This window comes from Triticum urartu, chromosome 7 (assembly GCF_003073215.2).
Source record: "Triticum urartu cultivar G1812 chromosome 7, Tu2.1, whole genome shotgun sequence".
Lineage (NCBI taxonomy): Eukaryota > Viridiplantae > Streptophyta > Magnoliopsida > Poales > Poaceae > Triticum > Triticum urartu.
Genome location: NC_053028.1, coordinates 675,186,537 through 675,197,815, shown reverse-complemented (window position 1 = coordinate 675,197,815; position 11,279 = coordinate 675,186,537). Strand labels below are relative to the sequence as shown.

Sequence of the window (11,279 nt, the reverse complement as noted above, 5' to 3'; positions counted from 1 at the left end):
GAAGACTCGACATGCAAGCTCCTCCTCTTTACTAGTTGATAAAAGAAAGACAGATTCACCCTGAACCTGAATCTCAATAATCTCTTTCGTAGTGTTAACTATTAAGGCTTCAGGATGCTTCTCTCGGTGATGGACAGTTATCTATATTTTTAGTTTGCTTCCTCCTAGTTTCTTTGGTAAAAGCAAATGCCTGTAAAAGCTAAGCCTTGGCAAGCTATTAGTTGCTTGATGAGCTAATTGCTACTTTGTTATGGTGACCTTTATGGAACCTTTTGATATTTATATGGCTGAGAGACACTGATGGTTGATGATTCCAGACTTTGATCAATTGTAGGGTTCAACTTCTACCTATCAATTGGGAGGCATATTGCTCGAATTTTCTCCCTAATTGGTATTCGATCATGCGTCGCCATGGTAAATTCTGATGTGTTATGGATCAAAGAGAGCTACAACGAGCAAATATAGCCTTTGCTCGGTTCAGGGATGTTGCCACCCTTGTCCGAATTCAAGCAAAGCTGCGATTCAGCTCTAACGTTCGTGTTGTTCTGTGTTGTGTACATGATAGACATACCACCTAAATAGATATGTTTTAGTATTGCAACTGCAACAATTCCGTCGTAGTCTAGGTGGTTAGGATACTCAGCTCTCACCCGAGAGACCTGGGTTCAAGTCCCCGCGACGGAACTCCTTTCATTTTGAAATTATTTTTTTCCTCTCTGCTTTGTGCTACTTGAACTCGTAACGCTCCTACGCTTCACGTCCGAGTCTGGAGCGGTTCCAGTTAATTTTGGCAGGTGAGCAATACATCTGAACAACGTTGATGCCTCGCTCTCTCTCATCTCTATTGTGACCGCTAACCAGCAAACTCCTTAAGCAGGTAACCTTATCAACCGTTGTTGCTACTGACGGGCCAACAATAGTTCCAGGTATAGAAAGCTCAACAGTAGATAGAAAAATATGAGGAAGGGGAATGCAACACGAATCAAGAAGCAAATCAAATTGAATGGTTAAAAATGTTAGTGAATTATAGTGAATAAAATAAGCTAGTACTACCAGCAAACTCCTTGTTTGAATCTCTCATGAGCAGGGCCCGACCCGGTCCCCTTTATTCTCTGGCAGTGATGCCGGCCTGGAGCAGAGGAGGGAGAGGTGCAGGGGGGTCCATGTACATAGTAATAGGTCTAGGTCGCCTGCCACAGTGACGTTTGGCTTCATGCCAGACTGGAGAGCGCCACCGCCGTACTAGAGCAGCGTGTGGCAGCTAGCGAGTGTTGTTCTTCCGATTGCACTGCTCCTTAGGTTGGGGCTTGAACTTTTCGGTGGATGTAACACCCTTCCAATCGCGGTGCTCCATGGACTTGGGCTTGAACTTGTCGGTGGATGTAACACTGGCGTCACCACTAATAATTTTGCATGCCTCCTTGATCTGGAGGATTGCCTACTCTTTCGGCTCATTCTTGAGTCACCATCGTGCTGATTGGGACCAACAACGGGGCGAGATAAGGTCGGGATCCCGTCGATTGGGTGCTGGTGATCCTTCTTCAATGTTTGCGATGGAGCCTTGGCACCCGCAGAACGTTCGATGGCATTCTTTCATAGCCTTTCCGGCAAATCCTCTGGCGAAGGGTGGAACTTTCGCATTTTACTAGCTCCCTCCCGGCAGATCTGCCGAAAGGGAGGCAGTGTAGAGACGGTGTGGTTGCCACTTCTATTTTCCCTGGCATGCGTAGCTGCTCGAGATACAGTGGTGGCGGTCATATTGTCGGAAGTTGTGTCGTGTACAGCGACGACAAGGCTTGGACCTCCATCGGAGCTGCAATTTGGACCCAATTACATTTTATATTCTAAGATTAGGGCCCTCATGAAAATGTCCAGACTGGTTGTAATTTCCTTTCTTTTTACGTCCTTGTTTGAGCTTTTGCAATGTGGCTGCTTTGAACTATGAAACCTTCTCGGACCTTTGTGCGCAAAGAAATGACATAAATTAATTCATCGTACATGAACGTGTGGAAAAGTTACTCAACAAGCGATTATCGACTCATAATAAATGCAGGAAAATCCTCCTCTCTACGTGGGTTGTGAAAGAGATATGAAAATCTCAACAAGGAATGTTGGATTCCTAATAAATGCAGCCATACCCACATTTACATGGAGGGTTGCAAGGTACGTGAAACCCAACCCGGGATTTTCTTTTTATTCACATTAAATGCGGTCAAACCCTTCTTTATATGAAGTGTGCAAGGGATACGCAAATCTGAACAAAGAATTGTTGGTTCATAGTAAATGCAGCCAAACCCACCTCCAACAGTCCGGCTGTCGAGATAAAATCATACTCACTATTGTGTGCACGAGCCAACAGATTAGCCAGCCACAGTTTGTCTGCATTGTTGCGACGGGTACCATCCATGGAGCTCGCCGCGCACGCTCTCCTCCTCCCTCTAGTGCTTGCGGCACTCCTCCACCTCGTCCTCATCGCCGTCGTTGTTGCTAATGCCAAAACAGGGTGTAGCGGTGGCTTCAGCATGCGCCTGGTCCCCAGCCCCGGCTGGAACAGTACCATCCACGTCAACTACGACGGCTTCCTGCACCTAAACGGGCCAATTGGGCTCGACACCACTGTGCTTCGGCCGCACGTGCACCCTTTCCAAGGGAGGTACACCGTCGCCACCAGTGTCGGGACGGGCCATGGACACCATACGTACACCCTCGCGATGGAGATGACCAGCAGCCTGACATGGATGCAGTGTGTGCCGATCCAACACCCGTTTTAGCAGGTGTCGCCGCCCTTCAACCCGGCGACCTCGCCGTCATTCCACCCACTCGCACCCACGAACCACATTTGCTCGCCACCGGGGCACAACGTGTGTAGGTTCCATGCCACCCCCACCCTCCCCGGTGGCTCGCAGGCGAGTGGGGTGCTAGGCGCAGAGACACTATCCTTCGCGGCCTCGGGCCACGGCGCCATGTTGGTTGTCATTCCTACCATCGTCATTGGTTGCGCACACACCACCACGAGTTTCAAGTGCCATGGGGTGGTCGCTGGCGTCTTTGGCCTGGGTAAGACGGACCCGTCGCTCATCTGGTTCCTTCATCGTGACGGCTTGCATCGCTTCTCCTATTGCCTCTTTGTGCCCGGGTCGGCAAACCAGCACGGCTTCCTCCGTTTCGGTAACGACATCCCGGTGGACACAAGGCACTTGAGGAGCACCAGGATGCTCTACCCTGAGGATAGCTCCTACTTCGTCAACCTTGTCGGCATCAGCGTCGACGGGTCGCGGCTGCACAGCAACCTAGTGGAGGTGTTCAGGCACCGACAGCTCGACGACGGCAGGTGGCATAGCGGGTGCGTGATCGACGCCGGGACACCCTAGGGTGTGATGGTCAAGGCTACGTACGACATCCTAGAGCACACCCTAGCAGAGCACGGTAGGAGGATCGGGGTGACGCGGGTGCCCCGCACCAGTCACCACCATCGGACTCTACTTCCGCATGACCCGTGCCATCCTCTCACAGTTGCCGATGGTGACGCTGCACTTTGAGCATGAGCAGGACCTCATGCTCTCGCCGAATAAGTTGTTCATCGCGCAAGAGCAAGACATCTGCCTCACCGTGTCACCGAGCACACACATCACCATGATCGGCGCGATACAACAACTGGGCAAGCGCTTCATCTACGACCTTGCCGCCGGTAGCTCTACTTCGCCCCCGAGAACTGCAATGCCGACACCAGCGGCCGGGGTTGATCTTCCGTTTTTGTAGCGGCCAACCCAATTTAGTTTTAAAAAAAAAACAATATTGTGAGTGTAATAAGCTGACAAAAAGAGCAAATATCTACAAACTAAAGAATGACTTTGCAGAAGGCTGAAATTCATTTTAATCGACTCCGCTGGCTTGTGGAGGGAAAAATATCTGGTGCTCCCGACAATGGGATGTTACGCAGCTCCTGGATCACCTTTGAGGGGGTCTGCTCCTGCATCACCTGGTGGGTTATATCTGAGGCAATGGCGAATCTACCGGTGAGGGTTCTATAGGCACGAACCTACCGTCCAAAATCACAATTATTTTTATTACTAAGCATCGACAGGCCCGGCCCAACAAAAGTAGGCCATCCGGCCCATGTAAGCAAATTAGGCAGCCCACACGACCGCATGAGTAGACATCATGTGAGCGGTTCTGAGCGCCCTTATGTCTTGCATTAAGCGAGACAGGAGCGCACCCCTCGCTGAAGGGAACCGCCAGTTGGGCCAGCCCACGCGCACAGGAAACACCACCCTGTTTTTTGTTTTGTTTTTTTTTCACTTTTTTGTTTCTTTGGCTTTTTTACTTTTGTTTATATTTTAAAATATTATATGGTGTTACATGGATAGTAAAAAACATAGTAAATTCTTTGACAATGTAGGAAATTAAAAACATGGATAGTAAAAAAAAGTATTTCATAATTACTAAATTTTATACATCGTTCAACTAGATTTTGTGCATAGCTTATTGGGGTGTAGAATAAGCTATTCTACACTCAGCTTAGAATAGTGTTACCCTATTGAACAAGTATATAAGAATGTAGAATGAAAAACTAAAAGACACAAAAAAACCAAATAAACAAAATAAACCAAAGGAAAAAATGTTGACAATGTATTCAGAAAATATGAATCTTGTATTTGAAAAAAGTTAATCCACATTTGAAAAATGTTGAAAACATATATTAAAAAATGTTGACCAAAAATAAGAAAAATGTTAAATTTGTATTGAAAAAGTGTTAAACTTGTATTAAAAAACTATTGTTGATATATACAAAAAAAATAGAATGAAAACAAAAATAAAAGAACCAAAGAAATGAAAAATGAAAAAGAAACAAAATAAACCAAAGAAAAAACTGAAGAAACAAATGTGAAGAATGAAAAAAAATGAAGAAAAGAAACAAAAGAAACAGAAAAAAAAGTGGAGAAAACTAAATAAAACAGAAAAATTGATGAAGAAAATTAGCTCTTTTACATTAAGTAGGCCGCGCCCTACAGTGCATCATGAACTCAACACAGAGCAAAGTGGCTAGCGTCGCTATCTCGTATCTAGGAGACCCGGGTTTGATCCCTGGCTGCGGTTCATTTTCTTCCATGTCATGTATTATTTTTACTAGCTATTTTTTGAGAATCTGCTATTATTACTACCTACGCGCGGGAATGGTCCAGCCCAACGCGACACGATAGAGGGAAAACCTTCAGTGAGACCAAACTACAGTCTCGCTTAAAGCTATAAATAGTCGCTGTGGGCGGCGGAAAATGCCAACGGAGGCCGAGCTCCAGTGTGCTCGTTTTCATATTTTACTTTTTTGGAGTGCGAAAAATTCCAAATTTATTTTTTGAACACACATGCACATGTATGCTATGTATATGCAAAATTTCACAGCATTATACGTTTACGTGTGGCGTAGAGAAAAAAGACAAATACACATTTTTAATGGGCCTTTTATTTTTGTTATTGGACCAGAAATTTGTTATTTTTGTACAGCCTACAAATCACAGCATTTTTTCGACGAAACTTAACACGTTCTTGCGGAATACATATATGTTTTCATGGAATTTTTTTCAGATTTTTTTCGAACTTTTAGATACACTTTTTGATTTTTTTTCAAAATACCGAGCTCACTGGAGCTCGGCCTCCAAAAATCGGCACTCCTGTGGGCGGTTCCTATTTGGAACCCTGGCGGAGCATGGTAGGAGGATCGGGGTGATGCGAGTGCCCCGCACCAAGTTCGGCCTCTGCTTCTGCGCGACCCGTGCCATCCTCTCGCAGTTGCCGACTGTGATGTTGCACTTCGAGCACGAGCAGGACCTTATGCTCTCGCCGAATAAGATGTTCATCACGCAAGAGTAAGATATCTGCCTCGCCGTGTCACCGAGCACACACATCACCATCATCGGCGCGATACAGCAACTTGGCACACGCTTCATCTACGACCCTGCCGCCGGCGGGGTCTACTTTGTCCCCGAGAACTGCAATGCCGACACCGGCGGCCAGGGTTGATCTTTCGTTTTTGTGGTGGCCAACCCAATTTGGTTTTGAAAAAAAGAACAATATTGTGAGTGCAATAAGCTGACAAAAAGAGCAAATATCTACAAACTAAAGAATGACTTTACAGAAGGCTGAAATTCATTTTAATCGACTCCGCTGGCTTGTGGAGGGGAAAATATCCAGTGCTCCCGACAATGGGATGTTACGCAGCTGCTAGATCACCTTTTTTGGGGGGAATCTGCTCCTGCATCACCTCGTGCGTTATATTTGAGGCAGTGACGAATCTACCGGTGAGGGTTACATAGGCTCGAGCCTAACGTCCAAAATCACAAAATTATTTTTACTACTAAGCATCGATAGGCCCAGCCCAGCAAAAGTAGACCATCCGGCCCATGTAAGCAAATTAGTCAGCCCGCACGGCCGCATGAGCAAACATCGGGCGGGCGGTTCCGAGCGCCCCTATGTCTTGCATTAAGCGAGACAGGAGCGCACCCCTCGCTGAAGCCGGCCCACGCGCGGAAACACCACCCCGTTTTCTGTTTTGTTTTGTTTTTTGTTTTTGGCTTTCTTTTTTTACTTTTATTTATACTTTAAAATGTTTTATATATATATATATATAGGACTGGACTATTTTATTACTAGTAACAGAATGTTATTCTGTTACCATCCGTCCCTATATACGCACGCGCGAAGAATTCATTCCACACACCATCCACCACATCCCGAGCCCCGATCCCATTTCTTCCAGCGCGCCGCCACCCCCAACCCCGCCGTCGTGCGCCGTCACCCCCAACCCCGCCGCCGTGCGCAGTCGCCCCCGCCCGACCGCCGCGCGCCGCCGCCCTCGCCCGACCGCCACGCGCCGCCGCCCTCGCCCGGTCGCCACGCGCCGCCATCCTCATCCCCACCACCGGGTGTCGCCGCCCCCAGCCGGACGCGACCGCCGCGCCCTTGCTTCCATCCGCCGCCGCCCCATGCTTCCAGCGCTCGCCCCTCCACCCCCACTGGCCCTCTTCCCCAGCGCGCCACCAGGCCCTCCCCCACCGCCATCTTCCACGCGCCGCCGTCGCTAGTCCCCTGCCCAGCGCGCTGGGGGCCCTTCGCGTCCCATCTCCGGCAATGAGCCGCCCCTGCTGGACCCCGAGCGCGGCCGCCCCTCCGACTATGCTGAGTTCGTCAGTCCGTCAGTTCGCCGGTAGGAACCGCAGGTTAGGACCCCATCTTCCACCTCACCTACTCTCTACTGCAAGAGCAGCACAAGGAGGAGCCATGCACTTTTTTCTGTAGAATTTTGTATAATCTAGTTCATATTTGGTCTACTTGTGTAATTCCGTCAGTTCATGACAAGTATGTACTAATGATAGAAATATAGGTCATTTGTGAATCATGCTTGTTTCAGCGGGGAACAGATCCACGGCCAACGGACAAATTGTAAGCACATAGCAGTTCAAAAAAGAATTTGATGTGCAATAATGTACATGATTCGCCCCCCTGCGGTTTGGATTGTGGTGATTGTTTAGTTCCACAACATGCTCACGTAGCAGGTTGTTATGCTTGTGAAAGTTCAACATTTTTTTCAGATTTCTCTTTGGTGTGTGAGGACTAAAAGAATGCATTCTTTTTAGATTTTTCCTGTATTTGTTTGCAGAGAAAAGGAGAAAACTAGACTAATGTTCAAGGTTATTGAGCTTCTGACTTTAGATTCTGAACATCTTCTGTTACTTGCTACATACAAAGGGGGAAACTGATTCTGAACATCTTGCCAGGCTCCCTACTGGATGTCGGCGCCGGAGGGTAACGGACATCGTTGTCTCCCCACGCCCATAGACTTCTCTTCTCTCCTGCAATGCAAGGTTGGTTTTCCTCTTAAACATTCATACAGAACGAATTGAGCTACTCCGTACACTATGTTCCAAACTGAAGCTCAGACAAGGAGACAGGGATATATAGACAAAGTGTTTTCAGTATATGTAAACTACAACATATTATATCGAATACCACTGATAGTTCTTCTGTATTAAAAGGTACATTTTTTGTCTTTCAGTGATGTGTCATGTTGTACTGTTCTGTCTAGCTACATATGATGTTACTTGTTGGAGAAGTAGAATTACTTAATTGCATGGTAATCTGCTATACCAACGAATCATCGTAGTTAAACAATTCTTCCTTTGTTATATAGCTGTGAGGGAGCATTACTTGCATCTGAATTGGCTGATTGCATTGTTAAACTCTGGGATGTTGCGTCTAGCACAAAGGCCTTGAAGATGGATGACACGTAAGTTGGTTGGCTTGCTTGTAAAAGGCTCCTCTAGTCACTGAAAGTTTTATGTCTTATGCTGCCAACACTAAAGCGATATTTTGTAGTATCTGTACATACTGCTAACTGCATTTCCATTAACTCATAGTCTTGTATCAGTCCTGACATAACAATTTGGTTTATGTGGGTTTGAACTGTAGGGACGTGTGGAGCGAGCACTTTGGCAACGGAAAAATGAAAACAAAATGCAGGTGTTCGTCGCATGTGTCTGTTCAACGAGGGCTTCGGTGACGGTCCGCTGCTGGTGGCCGCCTCACCATGGTTAAGTTTGGCGTAGTCGCATGTGTTGCTTGCTGTTGTGGCCGTCTCCAGGTACATAGTGATGTTCCTATTAATGCATGTAGTGTTGCTCCGTTAAATCACTTGTTCATCTTGTTTGTTCCAACCACGCCGGATGCCTAGTACTAGTAGCTTGCACTAGCCTATACATGAAGCATCTCAAGCCGTTGTTAATAGATGTGAGTAGTACTGATTGTTTTGATTGAGTTGGCGTCTCAGATTATACTGGAGCATGTGTTTTCACAGAGAGTTTAGGTTCCAGATTGCCAAAAGTTTGAACATAGTGAGATGGATGGGAAACTACCAGACAAAGATGATATTGGACAAAGCAAAATTAGTAAAAGAAAGAAAATGCTAGAAGTTCAACTAGGGTAACTTGAAAAGTTCATGAAAAATAAAATATAGAAGTTCAGAGAAGAGGGTCGGAAAAAGATTTGGGAAAAGACACGCACCAAAAAAACATGGGAAATGTCAGTTCAAAAAAACTTGTCCTAAGTAGTTAAGAGTTTATTTGGAGTGGTTAGCAATTCAGGATCTTGGAATCCTATGTGGTCTCTGGTAAGGTATGCACAGAATGATATCTACCTCGATGAGTGTAATGTGTTTTCTCACTTCCAGGCCTGGGGATGTTTTTTCATTTGACATACTTCAAGTATTTTGTGGGTAAGTAAACCAATCATGTTTTTTGTAGTTTGGAGGAAAATCATAATAAGTTCTAAGGAAATAAATATAGAAGTTCATATTTTGAAACAAATGAAGTATTTGGAAAGTAAAATGAATTATTTCAAAGTACATATTTTTTTATGTTTCGTTGCGAATTTGTAATGTTACTGTACATGAACTTGTGCATGCTAATTGGTGGCTATTGTGTGTGTGCAGGGTACGTCCAACGACAACGAGCAGGTAGCAAGTGTATTGATGAGCAGCGGGACGGTGGCATGGAGCAGTTGAGTAGGTGTGCGTAGTTCAAGTTCACCAGTATTTGTAAATGCTGGTAGCAGTACTAGTATTTACAAATTTGTAACCTAAGAACTAAGCTTGATCTCGTTACTTCTATGGAAGCACTGACCTCGTAATTTTATTGGACCAACCACTAACTTGAGAATTAGACATGGTGCTCAGTGTATTCTCTCAATCTTGGTTGTTCTTGCAGTGCTTATAAGCTTGACATCTTTGATGAATCCAGCCCGAACTGAAGCCTGTCGGTGAGCCGGGCGCTGGGCCAACCACTGTCGTCTGTCTACCTCCTTCCCCGGTGAGCCCATGCTCTTCTGCTCTTGACGCTTTGAGCCGCCTGCAATTCTTTTCTCTGTTCGAAAATTCCCAAAGCATCAGTACTTTGTATCAGGATACACCATGTTATTTCTGCAAATTTCCATTATGCTTGTATGTCCAAAATGTGTGCATTTACTACTTTTGATTTGTTGTAGTGCAGATAAGTTACCCTGTTGCGGGTTGACCTGGAGGCGGCTCCTCCATGTCGACACAATTGCAGGACCAACGTGCTATTGACCACGCAAGCTTCCTCAAGGAGCTTGTGCCCAACGATACTAAAAGGAAAAATTGCTCCAGTATTGAACTACTTATTCAGTCATGCTATTACTGAGTGAAAATGGAGTGAAAGTGTATTGCAATTGATCTCTCTTAAACCCTGTCAATCCTCTATCTATCCTTTCTTTGCTTGTTTTTTGGTCTGTAATTCAAGAACTTTGACCTTTGTAATTTGGTTTTTGGTTAATTTGTTATGCCCAGTACAAACCATTAAATCTGAAGAGGCTTCTAATAGCAAGAAAATGTGCAGTCGGTGTGGTGTATATGTCATTCATGTATGAAAATTTGCAGTCGGTGTTGTGTATATGTTATTCATGTACATGTATTATATGTGTGAAGAAAATTTCTATATATGATGAGATGATTGCTAATTCTTCAAAGAAGGTATAGTACATGACAACTTGATGTGCATGCAAGAATAAAAAAATGGTTTGAATCAAAAATATTGATCAGTATGAATTAAAAACAATGATCAGTTTGAAAAATAAAAGATGGTTAGCTTTTGGTATTCTGTGACGTTGACTTCCAAGAAAATGTCCAAGTTCTGCAACTGATCTTTCCAGAGGGGACAAGGAGGTCAGTCCAGCAGGCGCATCTCAAGTGTCATGTCAGTGCGCCGCCAACCCGTCGCCATGCCTCTCTGCCGCATGTCGTGTCGTGCCGCCTTGCCATCAACCACCATTGTGGCTCAGCCCTGTAGTGCTTCCACGATCACCACACGCAGCTTCCTTCTATCATTGTCCTCGCACTGCTATCCTCAATATTGGCATTGCAAAAACACAGCAAGTTCACAATTAAAAAAGTTGTAAGTTCAACACGACGTCCCAGATAAGTTTGAGAAAAAAGCTCAAACAAAATAAAACCCAATGAAAAATCAAATGCTAAAAGTTCAAGTTGCAAAACAAGAGAAGTCCAAAACATCTTGCAAGAAAATTGAGTTAAAAAAACAAACACACGAAATTATTTCCTTTGTCCTCGCCCTGCTCTCCTAAATATTAGCATTGCAAAAACACAACAAGTTCACAATTAAAAAAGTTGTAAGTTCAACACGACGTCCCAGATAAGTTTGAGAAAAAAGCTCAAACAAAATGAAACCCAATGAAAAATCAAATGCTAAAAGTTCAAG

At 45.2% G+C, this 11,279-nt stretch overlaps 1 long non-coding RNA gene, 1 other non-coding gene and 1 pseudogene across 12 annotated transcripts; all 3 read left to right on the top strand.

Moving 5' to 3' along the window:
- The first annotated feature begins 611 nt into the window (after positions 1-611).
- Positions 612-684, top strand: TRNAE-CUC. Its single transcript has one exon. It is a non-coding gene; the product is annotated as a tRNA-Glu (tRNA).
- A 1,721-nt stretch (positions 685-2,405) lies between these two features.
- On the top strand, positions 2,406-6,018 carry LOC125519368 (annotated as a pseudogene).
- A 685-nt stretch (positions 6,019-6,703) lies between these two features.
- LOC125521757 lies at positions 6,704-10,396 on the top strand. Of its 11 annotated transcripts, none has more exons than XR_007289412.1 (8): positions 6,704-7,550; positions 7,632-7,685; positions 7,773-7,859; positions 8,186-8,281; positions 8,464-8,635; positions 9,482-9,557; positions 9,756-9,857; positions 10,038-10,396. It is a non-coding gene; the product is annotated as an uncharacterized LOC125521757 (long non-coding RNA). The 11 variants fall into 11 exon arrangements; XR_007289420.1 differs by having other exon boundaries at positions 10,033-10,396; XR_007289419.1 differs by adding an exon at positions 9,221-9,265 and having other exon boundaries at positions 9,756-10,396.
- The last annotated feature ends 883 nt before the right edge of the window (positions 10,397-11,279 follow it).